At 38.6% G+C, this 21,603-nt stretch overlaps 1 long non-coding RNA gene across 1 annotated transcript in view; it reads right to left on the bottom strand.

Moving 5' to 3' along the window:
- LOC141512367 (uncharacterized) overlaps positions 1 to 21,603 on the bottom strand; it is a 27,748-nt gene extending 6,145 nt beyond the window's left edge. The window contains exon 1 of the long non-coding RNA XR_012475467.1: positions 21,439 to 21,603. This is a non-coding gene — a long non-coding RNA (uncharacterized LOC141512367). The remainder of the gene's footprint in view (positions 1 to 21,438) is intronic.

The raw sequence follows: 21,603 nt of genomic DNA, 5'->3' as shown, positions 1-21,603 counted from the left end.
TTGATTGATTTTTAGTATATAGTATAGTATAATTAGTATAATAGTATAATTTATATGAGATCATGTATGTGTTGTATCTTCTCCAAATTTTCAGGATACCACTCTCCCCAAGGGCTATATACCCATCCCTACCCTTTGACCTAGTGGTGCCACTGCCAGGGCTATATTCCAGAAGAGATGAAATACGGGAAGAAAAGAATCTGTCTTCTGGTGGTGGGGAGCTGGAGATTGAAGGGATACCCAGTGGTTGGGAATGGCTGAACAAAGTATGGTATGTGATTGTGATGAAATGTGCTCTTACAGGAAATGATGAACAGGATGCTCTCATTACAACCTTCCATGAGCAGATGCAATGGCAGGCGGACTGGATGCAATGTAGCAGTAGTGTTGCAGGATGATCAACCGTGAATGTCCCACTTTCTCTCAGCAATGCTGGGACAGACCGTAGAGAACTCCAAAGGGCTCGGGATGATGAAGGCTAAGCCATCCCAAAGACAGCTGATAGGGTTGGAATATGGACTGAAGCAGGCTTTTTTTTCCCTTGAAGTTTTTTTTTTTTTTTTGATGTGTGTGTGTGTGTGTGGGGGGGGCATTGAGCTTACTTTTACAACATAACTATTGGAGTAATGTTTTTCATGGCTACACATTTTTAACCTACACCAAAAATATTGCTTTCTTACTGGTGGGGAATGGGGTGGGAGGAAGGGAGAGGATTTGGAACTCAAAGTTTTGGAAATAAATGCAAAACTTGTTTTTGCATGTAACGGGGGGGGGAATTTTAAAAATAAATAAAAAATAGTACCACCTCCCCTTAGTTTCCCCTTACCTTCCCACAGAACCAGATTGAGAGAGTCTATTGTTAAATTTTCAGCATGAACTTTTATTTCTGGGAAATCCTGCAAATGCTAAAAACCCATTCATTGTTTTGTTGATTATTCAGACTTAAGAAAGTGTTGGAGAAAATATTAATAATGCAGACAGGTTCAAATCAAAAGATTGGCTTTTGCAGTACATTTTTTTCTTTTGAGAGCTGGGTGTTAAACATTTAACAGCACACTCCTGGATTGAGATAAGCATTGAAAGTCAAATGTGCTTTTCTATAGTTTCTATCTACTGTTCTTGATTCTGCCATCTGGGACCCTTGATCCGATCCCTCCTCTAGGTGATCATTAAGGAAAGCATCCTTAGAGGAAGCAGCGTGTGTCCACAAACCAGGAAAACCAAAAATTTGGTGGGCCAACCACCCATGGTGTCTGTAGCTGAGCCTCTGCTGCCACCTGGTGGCCCTTGTTTCCAGGCTCCTCGGACTCCAAGGAGATTCACATTTTGTTGAGAGGTCTAGATAGTTGTCTCCCTGACTGGTGGGGTCTGTTAAAGCCTGGCTCCCTGCTCCTTCTTCATGACTCTTTCCCACAGAGTTTCCTTCTCTGTTGCTTTTCTAAGAGGCCTCCTCTCCTGATTTACCTCCCACCTTCTGAGATAATCTGCATCCTTCAAGGATGCCAAGAGCTCTGAGTTCAAGTGCTGCGGTGGGCTTTTCTCCTTACCTGGAAAGCCTCCTAAATCAGGGTGTGATTTGAAGTTGCTAGGTGGCACACAACCTTTGGGAATTCTAGTCCTCACCTAAGGAAAGAATTCTATGTTCAAGATTACCTCCTTCCCTTCCCTCACCTCCTGCAGCATGCTAGAGGGAAAGAGATTCTTGGATTATCTTACTTAAGTTTACTTTACTTTCACTACCAATTTATATGTGTATGCATAAATATACAAACATGTGTGTATGTATGTCATAGAAAAGACATGCAACACACATACATATTTGTATAATGCAATACACATACACACACACAACAATATAGCCATGTATGCATGCATTTGATTAAGCAGGCATATACACGTTCATGTAAATAATTTGCACAATACAGAAATATATAGAAATGTACACATATGAGCATATGTGCATATAGGTCACCAATAGTCAGTGAAAATTAATATGTGTGCTCATGTATGCATGCTATGTATATACACATGCCTAAATACATATATGCATGCATACAAATAAGTGAATGATATAGATATATACACACATGATATTATTTTACATATACATCTCTGTCCTCTATGCACACTTTTTTTGCATATTATCTCCCCATATCATTTGGGGAGTTTTTGTCTTTCTTCACATTCCCATCATTTAACACAATGCCTTGAATGTTATAAACAGTTTATGAATTCCTATTGGTTGATTGCTTTGGAGTCAGAGGAGTTGAACCAGTCAGTGGACTTTGCCACCGCCTCGATGATTCCAGGTTTCTGGATCATAGCATACTCATCTTTCAATAAGAGGACTGAACAAAAGGATCTCTGACATTCGGTCCAGATAGTTAATAGTAAATACTGACAAATAGTGGGAAGCTTTTGTTAGCTTTCAGGTAGGAGGTAGCAGTGAGTTTTTGGTGTCTGATATTTAATGAATCAACTTTTGTTGATTGTTGGGTCAACTTTCCAGTGACTAAGGCTTTCTGAACTTATCTGGGTTGGTTTCTGAGCAGGTGATCAAAGCCTTTCCAGTTTGGTGGGAGTGATCAGAGTTTCCCTTGTCTCACCTCTGTCATCCCAGGATCACCTCCATCTTCTTGTGAAGCATCAGGGGAAATTGCAAGTGGATGATATATTCTGTTACTCTCTTTACTACGTGAGTTTTCTTCACTTCCCTCCCAACCCTGTCCCCCCACTTCCCCAGTGCCCGGGGGAATCCTACTGGCAATCTTTCCTCCAATACAGATGTCTCTTAACTCTGGTTTCTCAACTGGTGCTTGCATTCTTTTTTGGGGTAGTAGGGTGGGGTGTGTGTGGGGGGAGAGGGGGTGACTTTCCAAATTCAATTGTTTCTGACAGAGTCCCAACTTCAGTTCCATCTTTTGCCTGAGGCCTTGAAGGCAGAAAATGAGGCCAAGGTAGGAAAAAAATATATTTTAAACTTCATTATTCATCCCATTAAATGACCAGCTGGGGGCATCATGGAGAAAATGGAAAGCTTCTATCTGAAAATCCCTTGAACACAGATTTGCTTCTTAACTTGCTTTTTCTGAAGCATGAAGCAATTATCTCCCCCCCCCCCCTTCTCTCTATGCCTCATACCTTTCCCATTTATAAATCATCTGTCATTATACGTACAGGCACTCAAATTAGATAGATTAGACAGAGAGAGACTTGACCTGTGATTTCATCTATGTCATTAACCCTTGCAAAAGCTTCCTTCTTGAATAGCTGCTCCTCAACTTTTAACTTTCTATAGTGTCTGGATGCTCCAAGGATACATGATTCCCTCCTGGTCCCCCATCTAACATGAATCAGAGGCATGACTTGAGCATAGGTCTTAAGGTAAGAATGAACTTCTGAACTATTGAAACTCTTCCAAAATGGAATGGGTTGCCAGGGAAGCTGTTGGACTCTCCTTCTCTAGAGGTCCTGATTCCAAAGTTGCCTATCCATTACCACTGGCATCTCTTTATCAGAGTATTATACTCTGGTATTCTAGTTACATTCAAAAAAGCATAGATGAAAAGAGGGAGAGACACTTCCCAGAGTCATGGGCCTAGACTTGATAGGGTCCTTGGGGACTTTCAGATCAATTCATATCTGAAAAGATTCCCCTCTACCATATTACCTAGAGCTGGGCATCCAATCACTGCCTGAAGATTCTAGTCCATTCTGCTTTGGAGAACTCAAATTATTAGGAGGTTTTTCCAGAACCAAGCCACGACCTGCTTCTCTGCAATAGACAAATATTGTTCCATAGTGCCTGACCCACAGTGCTTAATAAATCTTTCTCTCCATCTTCCTCTTCAACCCCTTCTCCTACCTTCCCTCCCTCCCCATCCCACTGCCACAAGAAAATTCTAATCTCTTTTCTACATAACATCCCTTCAAATATTGGTGGCCAACTATCATGTGGCTTTAGAAAGGTGACTTAAAAATCACATATTTGGAACTAGAAGGGTCTAATGGTCTTAGAGTGATCTTCTGGATAAGACTTTTTCAGTCTTTCAAATCTCCACTGCTTTTAATTTAACACACAATAAGTGGTACCAGGATAAGAATAATGCGTATTAGGTTAAGAAATGGCATAGTTCTTGCCCTCAAGAAGCTTACACTACACAGAAGGAATACAATATATAGAGAGAGAATAATTTAGTCCCTATAGTCTATAGTAATAACAAATTGGATACTCAAACACTCAGACACAGTGAAGCAGTAATAATTGTCAGTGAACTCCACTTGAGAGGTATCATCATCCAAAGAATCATCTTATCAGATTTTTAATTGGCATTCTGGGGCCAATTTGTATTTACCTAATGCTTAGCATATTATGACCTCTATTCCCAATAATCCTGATTTGCATTGTTTCACTGGACAAACTTTCTCCTTTAATACTTCTCCCAGTTTTCTCATCACTATCTAGAATAATCCTACTCCTTCACTTCCTTGGGCCCCCTCTCCCTCTCCTTCTGCCATTAATAAGCACAAACACCTTAATCCTTGAAATTCCCTTCTTGCATACTGCTTCACTCCTGCCAAGTCCTCATCGTGATTGAGGAAGAAGGGATTTCAGTGTTCAGTTTGTGAAATCCTTACTTAAAAAAACCTCCTACAATTATGTAACTCACAAATGGGCTATATGGCTCTGTGGATAGAGTCAGGAAGATCTGAGTTCAAATCTGACCCTCAGTGAGAAAAACCTTTTATAGTGGAGTGGAAGAAAGGGAATGAATGAACCTTACTATCATCAGAATTAGCTCAAAGATGGAATAATAGACACACTCAATAGGGTCTTAAAAATCCATCTAATCCTATAGTAAAGTAAGAGGAAAGGGGATAAGCAAAAAGGGGAGGATGATGGAAGGGCGGTCAGACTGGGGGTGCGGGTAATCAGAAGTAAAACACTTTTGAGGAGGGACTGGGTAAAAGGAGAGACAGAATAGAATAAAAGGGGAGAGGAATAGGATGGAGGGAAATACATTTATCAAGAGCAACTGAAAAAATTTTGAAGCAAGATTTTCTGATAAAGGCCTTATTTCTTAAACTAATAAAGAAATGAGTCAAATTTATAAAAATAAAAATAATACTTTAAAATAATTCAGATGAAATTTATAAAAATAAAAATAATTGATAAATGATGAAAAGATTTGAATAGTTTACAGATAAAGTTATCAATATTATCAAGAATATTAAAAATGTTCTAACACTAATGATTGGTGAAATGCAAATTAAAGCAATTCTGATGGACTACCTTATCCCTAATAGATTGGCTTATAGGACCAAACAGGAAAAATGACAATTTTGGAGGACATGTAGAGAAAATGAGACATTAATGCATTGTTAATGGAGTTGTGAAATGATTTAACTCTTCTCTAGAGTAATTTGGTATGATGCCCAAAGGGCTAGTTGACCTTGCAAAGGCACTATGAGGTCTGTATCCCAAAAGAGATGAAAGACAAAAAGAAAAAGGATCTATATGTACACGATTTACAACAGCTTTTTTCTTCTGGTGGCAAGGAATTAGAAATTGAGAGGATGGGGGCAGCTAGATGTTGCAGTGGATAGAGTTCCAGCCCTGTTGAGTTCAAATCCAAACTCAGACACTTAATAATTACCTAGCTGTGTGACCTTAGGCAAGTCACTGAATCCCTTTGCCTTGCAAAACAAACAACATACAAACAGAAAAAGAAAGAAATTGAGGGATGCCCATCAGTTGGGGAATGACCGAATAGATTATAGTTGGAAATTATGATGGAAAACTATTGTTCTGTAAGAAATGATTAGCAGGATGCTCTCAGAAAAAACTCAGGAAAGAAAAGATTTACATGAGCTAATGCAAAATGAAATATATTTTGTGGAAAGTAACAAAAATATTGTAAGATGATTAGCTGTGAATTCTTAACTTACCCAAGACATCTCTGAAAGACTTATGATGAAGAATGCTATTCATTCCCAGAGATGGTATCTGAATACAGATTGAAGCATCCTTTTTTAACTTTATTTTTCTTGAGATTTCTTGCCACCAAGAAAAAAAAAAAACTTATTATAAATTTCCTTGTTGGGGCTGCTAGGTGGCGCAGTGGATCAAACACTGGCCTTGGAGTCAGGAGTACCTGAGTTCAAATCCAGCCCCAGACACTTAATAATTACCTAGCTGTGTGGCCTTGGGCAAGCCACTTAGCCCCATTGCCTTGCAAAAATTAAAAAACAAAATCTCCTTGTTCATGGTTTCTTTCACAAAATGCAATGTTTTTCATGACTACACATTTAAAACCTATATCATATTGCTGCCTTTCATACTGGGGGTGGGGTGTAGGTTGGAAGGAAGGGAGAGAATTTAGAACTTAAAAGTTTTAAAAATGAAAGTTAAAATTTGTTTAAACTACATGGGGGGGTAAACTACTAAATAAAGGCAAATCATTTATCCCTGTTTACTTCAATTTCCTCATTGGTAAAATGAGCTGGAGATGATTCAGTTCAGTCATTTTCAATTGTGTTTGACTCTTCATCATAATATTTGGCGACTTCTTTGCAAAAAAACAACTGGAGTAAACCTTTTCCTTTATCAGTTCATTTTACAGATAAGAAAACTGAGGCAACATGGTTCAGAGACTTGCCTTGGAATCATATAGCTAATAAGTGTCCAAGGCCAAAATTGGACTCAGGAGAGGTCCTTACTCCAGGCTTGGAGTTTTCTCCACCATGCCAAATAGCTTCCTTAAAATGAGCTGGAGAAGGATATGACAAACCACTCCAGTATCTTTGCCAAATAGATCTCAAATGGGAACTGTGCAATGAACTCATCACCTCTCAAAGCAAGCCATTCTGCCTTTGGTTAGCTTTAATTGTTAGGTAATTCTCTTCCTAGTAGTTTCCACTCATTGTTCCTGGTTCTCTGTCTAGGGCTAAACAGAACAAATGAAATCCTTTCATATGATAATCGTTCAAATACAAAAATATCATCTTCCCCTCCCACTTAGGTTTATTTTCTCTATATTAAACATGGCCAGTCATCATATGCTATAAGCTTAAGGAACTTCACCAACACCAATTTATAAATGTCCTTTTAAAAATATGGTGCCCAGAATTGAAAATAATATTCCACTTGGAGTCAGACAAGGACAGAACAAAACTGCACTAGAAGTTTTTTATTCCTGGAAACTATGTTTTCCCAAATAACCCAAGATTGTTTTAGATTTTTTGATTGCCATATTGCACTGTTGATCACATTGTGGTCCATCCATTAAATCTCCTGGAACCCTTTTCAGAACAACTACTATCTAAACCAAGTCTTGGGTTGTAAATTACAGAGGTGTCATTTGAACCTGACCTCCCTGAATTACAGAATTACTCTTTTCTCGGATGTGCCAACTATTACAGAGCTGAAATGATCCTTCCTGTGAAGGTTAATCCCTCTTCTTATGGGTTTGATTCAATCCTCTCCCATCTTCAGAAGAAGCTTACCCATTGATCATTTCTTCTCTTCTCTTCATTTTCTCTTTATTTCTTTTATCCACATTTGTCTCTTCTATCTTTATAAAAATCCCTTGATCTGCTTTCCATTCATTACAGCTGTCATCTGTTAGTTCTCCTATTCACTTTTAAGATCCTATAAAGAAGGGTGAACACTCACTATCTCTACTTTTTCAACACTAATTCATTCTTCCAACCCTTGATATCTAATCTCTCATTATTGATTAGAGAAAGACAAAGTAAAATCACGCTGAGGTATCACCTCACTTGTCAGATAGGTTAACATGTCGGAAAATAAACCAACATTTGGAGGGGATGTGGAAAAATAGGCACACTAATGAATGATCTAACAATTCTGGAGAACAGTTTGGAGTTATTTCCGAAGGACTATAAAACTGTGCATCTCCTTTGGCCCAGCAACCACTACTAGGTATGTATCCACAAGTTATCAAAGAAAAGAGAAAATGACCCATTCACAAAAAATATTTATGGCATCTCACTTTGTGGTGGCAGAGACCTGAGGGGATGTCCATGAATTGAGACATAAATGGAACAAGTTGTGGCCATATGATGGTATTCTATTGAGTTAAAAGAAATGGCATGCAGGAGAAAGCTTTGGTGAAGTGATTCAAGAACTAAAGACTCATGGATAGATAGGAAGTCAGTCACCTGAGAAAGGAAGCAGCTTGGAAATTTCAAATCTTTTTTTATTAATTTATTTTTTTATTCTCATTTTGTACAAATTTTTTTACATCAATAAAATATTCTTGTTTACAAGTAAACAAAATACCGCTCCTCCTCCCCCATGAATATAGATAGACTTGTTTGGGCGAAAAAAGGAAAGGGGAGAGGAAAAAAATTAAAATAAAAAAATAATAATAGTAATAATTGTAGGTATGGCCAGGTGGCGCAATGGACGAAGCAACAGCCCTGGAGCCACAACACCCGAGTCCACATCCAGCCTCGTAAACCCAACAATCACCCAGCCATGTGACATGCAAGCCACCCGATCCCCACTGCCCTGCAAAAACCAAAAAAAAAAAAAAAAAGAAAGAAAGAAAAAAAAGACCCAAAATAAAATAAAATAGTAATAATACTAGGGGTGGCTGGGTGACAGACAGAGCATTGGCCTTTGAGCCAGGAGCACCTGGGTCCAAATCCGGCCCCAGACACCCAAAGATCACCCCGCTATGTGGCCCCAGGCAGTCCCTCCAGCCCTACTTGCCCTGCACCCTCCCCCAAATAATCATAACAAAAAATGTGTTTGAGTCTTTGTTCCAACACCAACAACTCTGTCATGGGTGGATCTCATTCTTTATGATAAGTCCATCACAAAAGTTATTTCCATATTTTTCCACCGTTGCCATTGCTGATCGCAACTCCCTCCTTCTTTATTTCTCCACTACCATGTACTCTATTTTCTCTCGCCTTTCACTGACTCTGCTGTAGGGTAGCTGAGTGGTGCAGCAGACAGATCCCTGGTCCCGGGGCCAAGAAGCCCTGAGCCCCCATACCACCCCTTAGGCCCAGAATCCACCTGGCCCTGTGGTCCTGGGCAGGCCTTCCATTCCCAGCCCCTTGCAAGAAGTAAGAAAGAAAATGTGTTATATCTGGCCACTCTCCCCCCATGGTCCATCCTCTCCTCCTTTATTCCCATCCCCACCCCTTCCCCCTGCTCCCCCCTCCTTCTTACTCCAGATGTCTATACCCCATTGAGTATATTTGCTGTTTCCTCTCCTAGCCATCTCTGATGAGAGCAAAATTTCCCTCATTCCCCCTTGCCTCCCCCCTTCCATATCATTTCAATAGCTCATTGTAATAAAAAAAAATCTTATGTGAAATATCTTGGACTATTCCCCCTCTCCTTTTTCTTTCTCCCATTCCATTTCCCTTTTTTTTTCTATTGACTCCATTTTTACACTATATTTTATCTTTGAATTCAGCTTTCTCCTGTGCTTCAACTATAAAAGCTCCCTCTACCTGCTCTATTAACTGAGAAGGTTCATATGAGTATTATCAGTGTCATTTTTCTATGCAGGAATACATGCAGTTCATCATCATTAAGTCCCTCATATTTCCCGCCTCTCCTCCAGTCTCCATGCTTCACTTGAGTCCTGTATCTGAAGATCAAACCTTCTGTTCAGCTCTGGCCATTCCAAAAGGAACCTTTGAAATTCCCCTGGTTCATTGAAAGTCCATCTTTTTCCTTGGAAGAGGACATTCAGCCTTGCTGGGTAGTTCATTCTTGGCTGCATTCTAAGCTCTTTTTCCTTCCGGTATATTGTATTTCAAGCCCTACGAGCTTCCAATGTAGCTGCTGCTAAGTCCCGTGTGATCCTGACTGCAGCTCCACGATATTTGAATTGTGTCCTTCTGGCTGCTTGTAATACTTTTTCTTTGACTTGGGAGTTCTGGAACTTGGCTATAATATTCCTAGGGGTTGGTTGTTTGGGATCTCTTTCTCTGGGGGATCGGTGGATTCTCTCCATTTCTATTTTGCCCTCTGCTTCTAGAATATCAGGGCAATTTTCCTGTAGTAATTCTTTGAAAATGATGTCAAGGCTCTTTTCCTGATCATGACTTTCAGGTATTCCAATAATTTTTAAATTATCTTTCCTAAGTCTGTTTTCCATTATCAGTTGTTTTTCCAATCAGATATTTCACATTTTCTTCTAATTTTTCATTTTTTTGGTTTTGAAGTATTGATTCCTGATTTCTGTTAAATTCATCAATCTCCCTGAATTCTATTCTTTGTCTGAAGGATTTGTTCTCCTCAGAGAGTTTTCTTATCTCTTTTTCCATCTGGCCAATTTTGCTTTTTAAAGCATTCTTCTCTTCAATAACTTTTTGAACTGTTTTATCCATTTGACCTAAGCTAGTTTTAGCATGCTATTTTCTTCAGCGTTTTTTTGGATTTCCTTGACTAAGCTGCTGACTTCATTTTCATGTTTTTCCTGCATCTCTCTCCTTTCTTTTCCCAGTTTTTCTTCCAACTCCTTCATTTGATTTTCAAAGTCTTTTTTGAGCTCTGTCATAGCCTGAGCCCAATTTCTGTTTTTCTTGGAGTCTTTAGATGCAGGAGCTTGTGCTTCCTCATCTTCAGACTGAGTATTTTGGTCCTTCTTGGGCTCATTTGCAAAATATTTCTCAATAGTCTTCTTTTTATTTCTCTGCTTGCTCATTTTCCCAGCCTGGGCCTGGTTTGGGGTGTTTCTTGAGCTTTTGGGACACTCCCACAAGGGTCTCAGTGTGTGAGGTTCTGTCCTCCCTCCTGGTCTGTGAATGACCATAAGCGCCCCTCTCTGCCAAGGGGCTGATGTGGGGGGGGCTGCTGTTCTATGGGGGGGCCTAGACTGTGGTCAGGATCTGAATGTGGTCAGAGCCCCAGAGTCCTGTTCCAGGTGCAGAGGACAGAGCTCTACAGTCTCTCTTCACTCCCCTCCCTCAGCTCAATGGGCTCATGCCCTGGGGGCTCCTGCTTACCAGCTCTACCGGCTTCTGTTTCCTGGATCAGGGCTGGGGAAAGAAGATGCTGCTTGCCATGTGCCCTGAGGGCTGGGCTCCATGTGCTCGCTCTGGCAGAGGTCCCCCTGCTGTTCCCCCACTTTGTGCCCGGTGCTCCCTGGGGTGCAGCTCAGGAGACTCCCCCGCTGCTGTGAGCTGAGACCCCCAGCACCCTGGGGCTGCCTCCGGGAGGCTGAGGTTCTTTGGCTCTGGTGGGCCGCCCCTCCGGTGGGCCACCCCTCTGACCCCGGGGAGCAGAGCCTTTCTGCTCTTTTCCAGGTTACCTTGAGTAGAAGAACTGCCTCACTGGGTCCCTTTGTGGGTTCTGTCTCTCGAAAGTTTAGTTAGAGTCTTTAGCTGATGAATTTTATCAGAGAGCTCCTAAGACTCCATCCCTTCTTGTCGCCATCTTGGCTCCGCCCCTGGAAATTTCAAATCTTGATAGCAGAGAAGAGAGCTGGACTATGGAAAGAAGCAGATCTAACTAACTGATCTCACCCAACATAGACATTGCTCCTAAAAGGAGGAACAGATTCTTTGGCAGTCCCAGAAGCCAAATTACTTTTGTCACAACTGTATCTGATATGTGTGTCTTAATAGTATTGCAGATGAATTTTGAATCCACTATTCATGATAAATGTGCTTTTGTGAGTGTATACCTCTGGTTCATGGTGTGAAATATTTTATAGCTACTGTTTTACTCTGCCATATTAGCAAATGTTTATACTAAGAGCTAAATATTGTCTCCTGATTGGTAATAATGAAGATATCCATGGGGTTCACTATGTAATCTAAGTGTTATGAGTACAGAATCTCAAGGTTGCCCTAAGTCATCATCATCATCATCATCATTTCCATTTCCCTGGGATTTGTGTGTCCAAGTTAGGGGAAGAAAGAACCAAGAGGCTTCCTAAGGAACTTAGATGGAAAGATAACTTGGAATCAGATTGTGAGGATCTTTAAATACCAAAATGCATTTGATCCTAAAAGATAAAACATATGGACCAAAGGAATAACATGGTTGGTCCTATACTTTAGGAATTATCAGTTTAGCAGTTTATTAAGTATGAATTGCAGAGGGGGCATACAAGAGGCTTAGAGATTAATTAGGAAGCCATAGCAATAGATACTCTGAAACAAAGTGGTTAAGAATATCTAAGGTAGATTGAATTGAGGATGTTTATTTAAGCTGTAGGAGAGAAGCCTTATAGAAGACATGAAAACTGCCTTCAAGAATGTGCAGGTTTGTTAGAGAAAAGGAATAACTTAGGTTGACTCTGCTTCATCCCAGAGGGCTGAATTAGAGAGGCAATGTGGAATAACAGAGAGAGTGTACAGACTTCACAATTCGAAAGTCCTTGAAAAGGCCCATTTCTGACACTTGCTGTGTGATCTTGGGTATACCATTTCCTTAAATTCTTAGCATCAGTTTCTTTCCTTGTAAAATGATGAAGCTAGACCAAACGGCCTCTGATTTCATTTCAGTTTTAAGTCTGTGATCTTTTCATTTATTTAGACATAACATATTTATAGTTTGCTTTAAGGTAAATATTGCTCCTATTAATGATATCATCTTCAATATTAAAATAAATAACATTAGAATAATAATAGATATATTATTAGTAATAATAATGATCAAGATGATAGTATTGAACTAAATCACTCAGGCTGATGGGCTCATGCCTATTTTCTGATTTTTGTTTGTTTAATGCTCAGTAGAGATATATAGTCAGCAGGTCCCTGCCATCTGTGAAATACCCTTTCATTTGTTTAATGAAATGGCCTCAGCTCTTAGCTTCCTTAATCCTTTCTTATAACTCATATGGTCCAATTTAAAGTTTATTTGGTAATGTTCTCCTTCCAAATTGTGTAGTCTAGAATTGATTCCATCATTCTAATAAGAACAAGATTAGAATTGGCAGACATAAGGAGATTTTCTAGGATTATAGTATACAGGGCACTACCAACCAGTCTTTGGATTTCCTAATGTAATCTTCCTGATAGACCCATGAAGTAGACTATGCAAGTGCTCTTGTTCTGCCTGCCTTCAGGAGACAGAATTAAAGACAAAGGATGCATTTATAAAAGACACACATTTAGGAAATTTGTAAGGAAATTTAAGGAAAACCTTTGCAACAAGTAGAACTGTCCAAAAGTTGGTTGTTTTGAGGGGTGGAAGGTTGTCTTTCAAAGGATATCTTTAATCAAAAGCTAAATGGAGACTCTTTAGGTACTTCCACATGTATTGTATGTATTGGGCATTGAGCTCTTAGAATTCAAATATGGGGATTTCACTATCATTGATAAAGAAAATAGTTTCCAATAAAAATGCTTACAAAACAGTTCCATTTTCTGTCTTTATACTTTTGAGATCATATGACTTAATTGGTTCTTGGGTCATTTAGTGTTATTTCCATTAAAAAGAGCTTTTGCCAACTCAAGCTTTGCTTTCCTTCTTTCTACTAATCTTTGAGGCAAAACTGTTTTTATTATCTCTCACTATTTTCCTTTGAAAGGTTTTGGATTGAATTTAACCTTCACAGCCAGATTCACTAGGCTGCTGTGACTCTCCATTTTGCAAGCAGACTACATATTTTCAGGGTGAGGTAGTTTCTGGGTCATTTTGACCTCCTCAATGGGAAAAAAAAAAAATATTTGTCAGTTAAAGTTCTATGATGTCCTTTGTTGTGGTTTTCCTGTAGTTTCCTTTGTGGTTGTTGTTTCCTTTGTTCCTTCCCATTTTAAAGTGTGGTTAGCTTGCATGAATAAGTCAACTTTGAGCTGTTGTAATGTATGCCAAATCTTCTTATCAATAGCCTTCCTTCTAATGTAGGGTTAATTGGGATTAGTAATTGCATACAGAGAGCTGATTTGAAATATCAATAACCAATCTCTTATTAAATGTCTGTTAGGAGATTAAGTCAATTTCCTTTTTTAAAAATTCATTCCAGTCTCATTCATCAGCAACCAGTCTTATAACTTGTCAAAAATGTTTTAAAAAGGAAATGAGGCTTGATAGGCATGATTTCTTCTAGGGGAATTCATGCTGGGTTAAACTGGTATGTGAGCTGTCTTTGCATTAAACCAAGGTTCACAAATGCTTTAGTTACAGAATTAGAAAATTAGAAAATGGATTTTTTTTCACACATAAATGGGAGAAGGACAGCTAGGTGATACAGTAGATAGAGCATTGGCCCCTGAGTCATGAGGGCCTGAGTTCAAATGTGATCTCAGACACTAAATAATTACTTAGCTGTGTGACTTTGGACAAGTCACTCAACCCCATTGCCCTGCAAAAACAAACAAAAAAGAAACTAAATGGTCATGATATTGTATGGGAGACAGGAGCTTCAAGAATTCCTTAAGTTGGTTATTGTGCTATTCCTATTATTCTGAGAGGAAGGAGATCTATAATTCCCAGGGAAGCTAATTTCAGTGTTTGCATGATTTCATTGGGTAGTTTGAATAAGGCAAGGCAATGGGTTATCGATATAAAGAGTCTCAGAAAGAGGTGATAAGGATAATGCACTTCTTTCACAGCTGTTTCTTCCTGCTAGATACAAGAATCCATGAGCTCAGATATCTCCCTCTATCTCCCTCTCACAGTCTCTAATATATTAGTGCTCTGTCAGAAAGATGGAAGAATATGCCAGACTCATTTCATGGCAAATAGTGTCCAGTGGTGAAGGTGACAAGTCCCCTTAATACACATACCCAGGGTGGTTGTAGCACCAATCAAGGAGAGGAAAATGAACTAGAGTTAGCAGATGCCACAAAAGGCACCAACAGGGATTAACTAGTGTGAGACATAAATTAATTTATTGTGTAACAGGAATAAAGTCTCCTGAGGGGAGTTGTCACCAGGAAACTGAGAAGGCAGAGTGAAGACTCAAAAAGCCAGCTGGGGCTTTGTTTTCCTAGTTTCTGGAGGAATATCAAACCCTTCTTCCTAACCTGATCCAAGGTTTCCTGGCTAGATCACAAAGGAGTCAATGGCTCTTCTCTCTTTCAGTCCATCTGGTCTTGGAATTTCTATTTCTCTTCTTCGGAGTATCCAGATTCTCCTCTCTGAAAGACAATTGGTCTTACACTGCATCTGTTCTGGCCAAGGATCTGGCATTGGAACAAGTTAGAAAATCCCTAATTTGGTATCCTGTTTAGACAAGATGTGATGACAGCCTTAAAGATGAGAGAGATTTGGGGGGTCATCTATAACCGCTAACATTAGATAGTGCTGTGCTGAATCCTATGCAAATATTATCTCAAGACAACCATGAGAAAATGTTATTATTCTCATTTTACAGATCAGAAAACTAAGGCAAACAGAGGACCACAGAGGAAGTATCTAAATCTAGATTTGAATTCAGCCCTGGAACTCTCTCCACTGCACCATCTGACCACCCAAACCTTTCAAAGATGAGAGACATAAAATGACTTATTTATTCCACAAATGTCTATTAATCTTTTGTATATCTGAGAGACTATACTAGGTGCTAGGGATACAAGGACAAAATAATAAATGGAGGTTAGTTTTTATTGTAAGTAGTGTAAAGAGATAAAGAGATAAAATCCTTGGACTCTAAATTCAATGCTTTATCTGGGATAATGAAGGTTGCCTTCATTATTTACTGTAAATTATGTTACTATAGCTTACTCCTTTTCCATTTCTATAATTTTATTCTCAGCGCCCTTAAGAAACCACACATAGATGCTAGGTCACTAATTGTTGAATTCATTTTTAGGCTTCATCTAGCACATGTATGTTGGCTAATTCTTGTCATGAAATACAAGTCATGAAGAAATTTAGATATATATCATTATTTATAAGGTGCAATTCTTTCCCTAAAACATGGAAAGCTGCCAATTTGCTAATGGGGAAAAACAGAGCCCTGACCTCCTTCATGTATCATTGGTGCAGAGGATGTGTTTAAGAGATGAGTTGAAATATCACTTGGAGAAGAGAGTAGAGAGGCTGGGCATGGTCAAATTTTGTAGTCACTGAACCACAGAGGCTCTGTCATTAAGGAGCTTCTTCTTCATTGTACCTCATCATCAGTCACTTGGTGAGGGGAAGAGAGAGGCAGGAGGCACAGTGCTCACATATGAATGAACCTCAGTGGCATCATATCCTCCAATGATTCCCACAGGAATAGACAAACTTCTAGTACTTTCTACTTTCCTTGGCATATACTTCTTCCCACTGGTGACTGTCTGAAACCAAAGGAACATGAACAAATCTTGCTCAGCCCAGTGTCTACTTCTTTTTGCTATATCTGGAAGCAACTGAGTAGGAAGCACAATCATACAGATCATACATTCATAGGCAAAAGAACAACTTTTTACTCATTTCCAAGTCTGAAATAATTAGGGGGTGGAATATATTATCATGTAAAAAATAAAAGCTCATATTTAAGAGACATACAGTAGAGTGAAGGCCAAATTTGGAATCAGGATTTGGGTTCAAATATTCATCTTTAATGCATCTATGTCCTTAGGCAATCCACTTCCCTTTAACCTATAGAGGGCTGAAACTTAAGCTCTGTGGACTTCAATTTCTTCATCCATCGAGGGATATATTGGACTAGTTAGTCACAGAAGAGTCAATTATAGACCTGGGACACAGATAAGTTGATTAAAAACAAGCAATGTTGAGTCTTGTTAGAAATAAATATAGAATCCTTATTAGTGACCTGACTAGTTATTCCTTGCCATGGATTAAAACAAACTTTTCCCTGGAGGCATAAAGGTTTTTTTATGCCTTATTTTACTTTTATTTACTCAATGAAAGTCAATAAACTTTCAAAAAATATTTTCAAAGATACACATCATTTTACATATAATGGCCATTTCCCAAGACGAACTTCTACTCGCAAAAATACTGTCTAAAAGTACTTAAACAGAATCATCTAACAGAGATTGCAGCTGTTGTAGTTCATGGTCATTTTCCATTTTTGTATTTAGTTGGTAACAAAAGAGAGAAGTGAATTTTAATCATTTGGCATCAACATTTTTCCTCGCTGTCCAGAATTTTGTTGCATTTTGATAATTGTTTTATTTTTGTCGTTTTTATCATTGTTGCATTGTTCTTTCATCCTTGCTTTCTTCACTCAAAAGTCAAGGACCATTTTACAGTGCCTCTCCACTCCTGTTTCAACTCAACAGAGGACAATGACCCTGACAGGTGAAAGTCATCACTTCTAATTTCACCACCAAGCTGCCAATTCAAACTTTGATTGATACCACCTCCTTCATCCTCTTCTCTTTGCTGATTGGCAAGTTGGAGGGTAGAATTCCAAAATCCTCCCCAAAACCTTCATTTAAAAGAGGGCAGAAGTTGGGCTTTCAGGTCCCTCCACTCTGTACTGCTGCTCTTCTGGTTTTCAGTTCCATGGAACAACATGCGCCTATATTAGGTACCCTTTGATCGCCTCCCAACCTGCATTCCTACCACCTTTGGGGTACTGTCTTCCCTTACTCTGTTAGATTATGAACTCCTTGAGAGATTTATTTATTTTTTCTTTTTTATTAATTTTATCTCCAGTGTTCAGTACAGTGCTTATGCATAGAGGTGATGCTTAATAAATATTTATTGGGGTGAGGAAAGCTAGGTGGCATAGTGCATAAAAGTACTGGGTTTGAAATCAGAAAGACCTCAAACATTTTTCAGCTGACCCTAGGCAATTCACTTTAGCTCTGCTTACCTCAGTTGTCTCATCTATAAAATAAACTGGAGAAAGGAAATGACAAATCATTTCATTATCTCTCCCAAGAAAGCCCTGAATGAGGTCACAAAGAATCAAGACACAACAAACAACCAAACACACAAATGTTTATTGCATTGAATGAGAAGGTGTTTTGAGATACAAATAGGATACAAAGATCCTCCTCCTCCTTTCCCCTCTTTCTTCCCCCCATTCTCCTTTATCTCTCTCCTCCTTCCTCCTCCTCCTCTCTCTTATAGGTTAGAGGAAATATTTTAGGTATGGCAGCATAAAACAAGGTTTTCCCTAATTATGAATCACTGAAATTCATAATGTTCATATAGTGATGTTTATGACATTTTCCTTTTAAAAATAGAATACTTTAATAAGATAACAGCATGCGAAAATAATGCTAAGAATACTGACTTCATAGAGATCTTCTGATTTTATAATGCAGTTGAACTAGTGAGAGATATCCAAGAAAGAACATCCTAGAACTTAGGGCTACCTCTTCTGTTGGGGAATCTGATCTACTGATCTCTAAGGTAGTGAGTGAAAGTCATAAACATGTGCTCACAAAAGTCAAATTATCTTTGGGATATGTTATCTTTGTGTTTGTATCTGGACATTTCAACCCAGGCAACCTGAACATCCCTAAGGAGTTCTAAAAATCCTTGATGCATTAATCTATGCCTAATTTCTGTCAGACTGCCTTTTGGTTTTCCCAACAATTTTTAAAAAGAGGATGATTTTTTTATCCCATAATCTAAAATATTTATAGTTGTCAAATATAAGGTTACTACATTGACTGATGTAAGTTGTATGTCTACCTTGTTCCATTGCTCTACCTTCCTATTTCTTAGCCACTTCCCAGATAGTTTTGATGATTATAGTCTTATAGTTTAAGATTAGTATTGCTTAATCTCCTTTCTTTACAATTTTTAAAATTCCTTTGATATTTTTGGTCTTTTGTTCTTTTAAATGAATTTTGTTCTTTTTAAAATTTAGAAAAATATTTTTTGATAACTTAATTGGGATGACATTGAATAGCTAAATGAGTTTAAGTAAAATTGTCATTCTTATTATACTGGTCCTGCCTACCAACAAATAACTAATATTTCTCCAGTTACTTAAATCTGATTTTATTTGTATAAAAAGTTTTTATAGTTCCTAGATTTGTTTTGGCATGTATGCTCCAATGTATTTTATACTATCCAGAGCTATTTTGAATGAGATATCTTTTACTATCTCTTCTTGTGGGATTTGTCCTCTGTTGGTATGCTGAGGATTTGCTTTATATCTTGCTACTTTGCTGAAATTATTTTTTCATCTAAATTTTTGAGTCTCTGAGTTCTTTCGAGCTACATCCTACAGATAGAGGAGGATATGTTTTAGTCTGATTTCTTTGGATTTAGTTTGGAAGTGAAAACTAATCCTAAAACTTAATTATTACACCAAGGGAGTTTATATGCTTCATTAGAGTGAGACATTAGTGAAATTTGATGAAACTTTCTACAAAGATCTTTGTGGAAATAGTCTTCCATGGTTTGAGTGTGCCAAAGAAGGCAGAGAAATAAACCCTAGAGATAACCAATAGTGAAGAACCAATCTTATCACCACCACAAACACAGCATCTTCATGGTACAATTTGATGATGTGTTGTATGCTGTCACACAGTATTTTTTTTTTAGTTTGGAAAAGTTAGCTCCTGAGAGACTGGCTAATAGCCCTTAGACTTTATTGGATTAGGAAGTTGCCCCCAAATAGAAAGATATCTTGAGCAACAGTAACAGGAGTTAATGGACTGAGTTTTCCTCAGGTATAATTTAGTTTTGGAGCATTAGCATATAATGAAGTCTATATTTTTATAAAATATAATGAAACTAGCACAAATTATTAACAGATCAGTAATACAAGACAGCTAGGTGGTATATAGTTGATAGAGCACTGACTGTGGAGTCAGGAAAAACTAAATTAAAATCTGGTCTCAGACACACACTAACCATGTGATGCTAGGCAAGTCATTTCATCCTGTTTGCTTCAGATTCCTCATATGTAAAGTGAGTTGGGTCTTTGCCCCAAAAAACTCAAAGTTGGTCATGAAGAATCAGATATGACTGAAAAATAACGCAACAAACAACCACCACCAAATTTACCTTGATTTACTAAACCAGACAATCTGAGGTCTTTCTAACTCTATGAGTATATTTCTTTTAGGGAAATTTTCTATCTCTTTAATTCAATCTAAGTTCTTGCAAGATAAAACCTCTATCAAATGTTAGATAACCTGTACCTACTATTGTGTTTTTTGTATGGCAGGTGATCTTGATGTTGGTGGTTGGTGGTGGTGTCCATTAAGGAAATGGGGGATAAATCTTAATGACTTTTAATTCCTCAATTGTAGTTGTAGGACTGAACTATAAGATTTCTAAGGATCCTCCAACTCCAAATGTTATGATCATAAATTAAAGCCTATATCAGTAGAGTGCTGGATAGTTGGCCAAAGACCTTCCATATAGTGCTTCACTCATCTCATCCTCTGAACACCCTTGAGTGGGAAATAGCATAAACATCGTAGTCCACTTTTTATGGATAAACAAACTTGAGTCTTGAAAAGCTTAGTGATGGGTTTATGGTTATACAGCTGGAAGGTAGTAGAGTCAAACTTAAACCTCAAAGCCTTCTTAAAACCAAAACACATATTCTGTGTCTTTTTCCCCTCTTACTTTGTCTCTAGTCTATCTTTCACTGTCCTTGTTTCTCTCTCTCTCTCTCTCTCTCTCTCTCTCTCTCTCTCTCTCTCTCTCTGTGTGTGTGTGTATATATATATATATATATATATATATATCTTTCTCTGTCCCTCTCTTTGTCTCCAACTGCCTTTATATTTCTTTCCTTTTCTTACTGTCTCTTTCTCTTACTCTTTCTTACTGTCCTCCTTCCATTTCTATCTTTCTCTCTCTGAATGGTTTCTCATTTCTATATCTCCTCCTGACCCTCTGTCTGCTTTCTCCCCCTCCCCTATTCCCCTCTTTCTCTCCCCCCACACTTGGTCTCTTTTGTCCTCTCTATTTTTCTCTCTTCTTTCTCTTTCTCTGTGTATCCATCCTGTCTCCTCCCTCCATTCTCTCTCTTCTTAGGGCCATTTTACATATGGGTAGAATCGAGAGATCTCTCAGGCCCAAGCCTTATGTCAATGGCCTAACCCTGAAACAGCTTGGAGACAAATGGAGAAAGAACACAAGACAGGAAAGGGTGGTGAGTGGCTGCCTCAGAAAGGATGAGGAGCTGATTTCCTCTCTTCTTTCTCATTGAAGCCATCTGTTTCATTTCAACAGCAAAGAGAAGGCAAAGCAAGTTGACAGATGATGGCTTCAGCTGCCACTAGAGAGGTTCTCCCATCAGGGGTGGAGATGAAGCCCTCTGCCTATATTTCATCTCCTCAAAACCTCATGCCAGCTACATTTCATCCTAGGAAACCAAATACCAGCTAGGGGTGGTTGGTTTTTTCCCCTGGCATTGTGAAAACTATGGTACTTGCTCCAGGAAGTGGTCTTGGTGAGGATGACGAGCTCATTAGGACCTGCAAGGAGAAGCCTCTTTCAATTAGTTTTATGGATGAAGTTTCTCATAGGGACAAAAAATAGCATGAAAGTGTGGGTGTGTGTCTGGGAGTGTTCTTCATGAGTATTCTAAGATCAAATGATTTTTAACTTACTGCTGGTTGAAGCTACTTGTCATTCTTTTTTGACTCCTTTTTGATTTCATTGACATAGCAAACCTCCAGTTTGAAAAATCCACCTCCCAGTACAGATAATCACCTTCTCTGCCACTAAGCCTTGGCAGAGAATACAGTACCTTCCAGACTGCCCGGTGTATATAG

The sequence above is a fragment of the Macrotis lagotis genome, chromosome 2 (assembly GCF_037893015.1).
Source record: "Macrotis lagotis isolate mMagLag1 chromosome 2, bilby.v1.9.chrom.fasta, whole genome shotgun sequence".
Classification (NCBI taxonomy): domain Eukaryota; kingdom Metazoa; phylum Chordata; class Mammalia; order Peramelemorphia; family Peramelidae; genus Macrotis; species Macrotis lagotis.
This window is presented reverse-complemented; position numbering and strand designations above follow the sequence as displayed.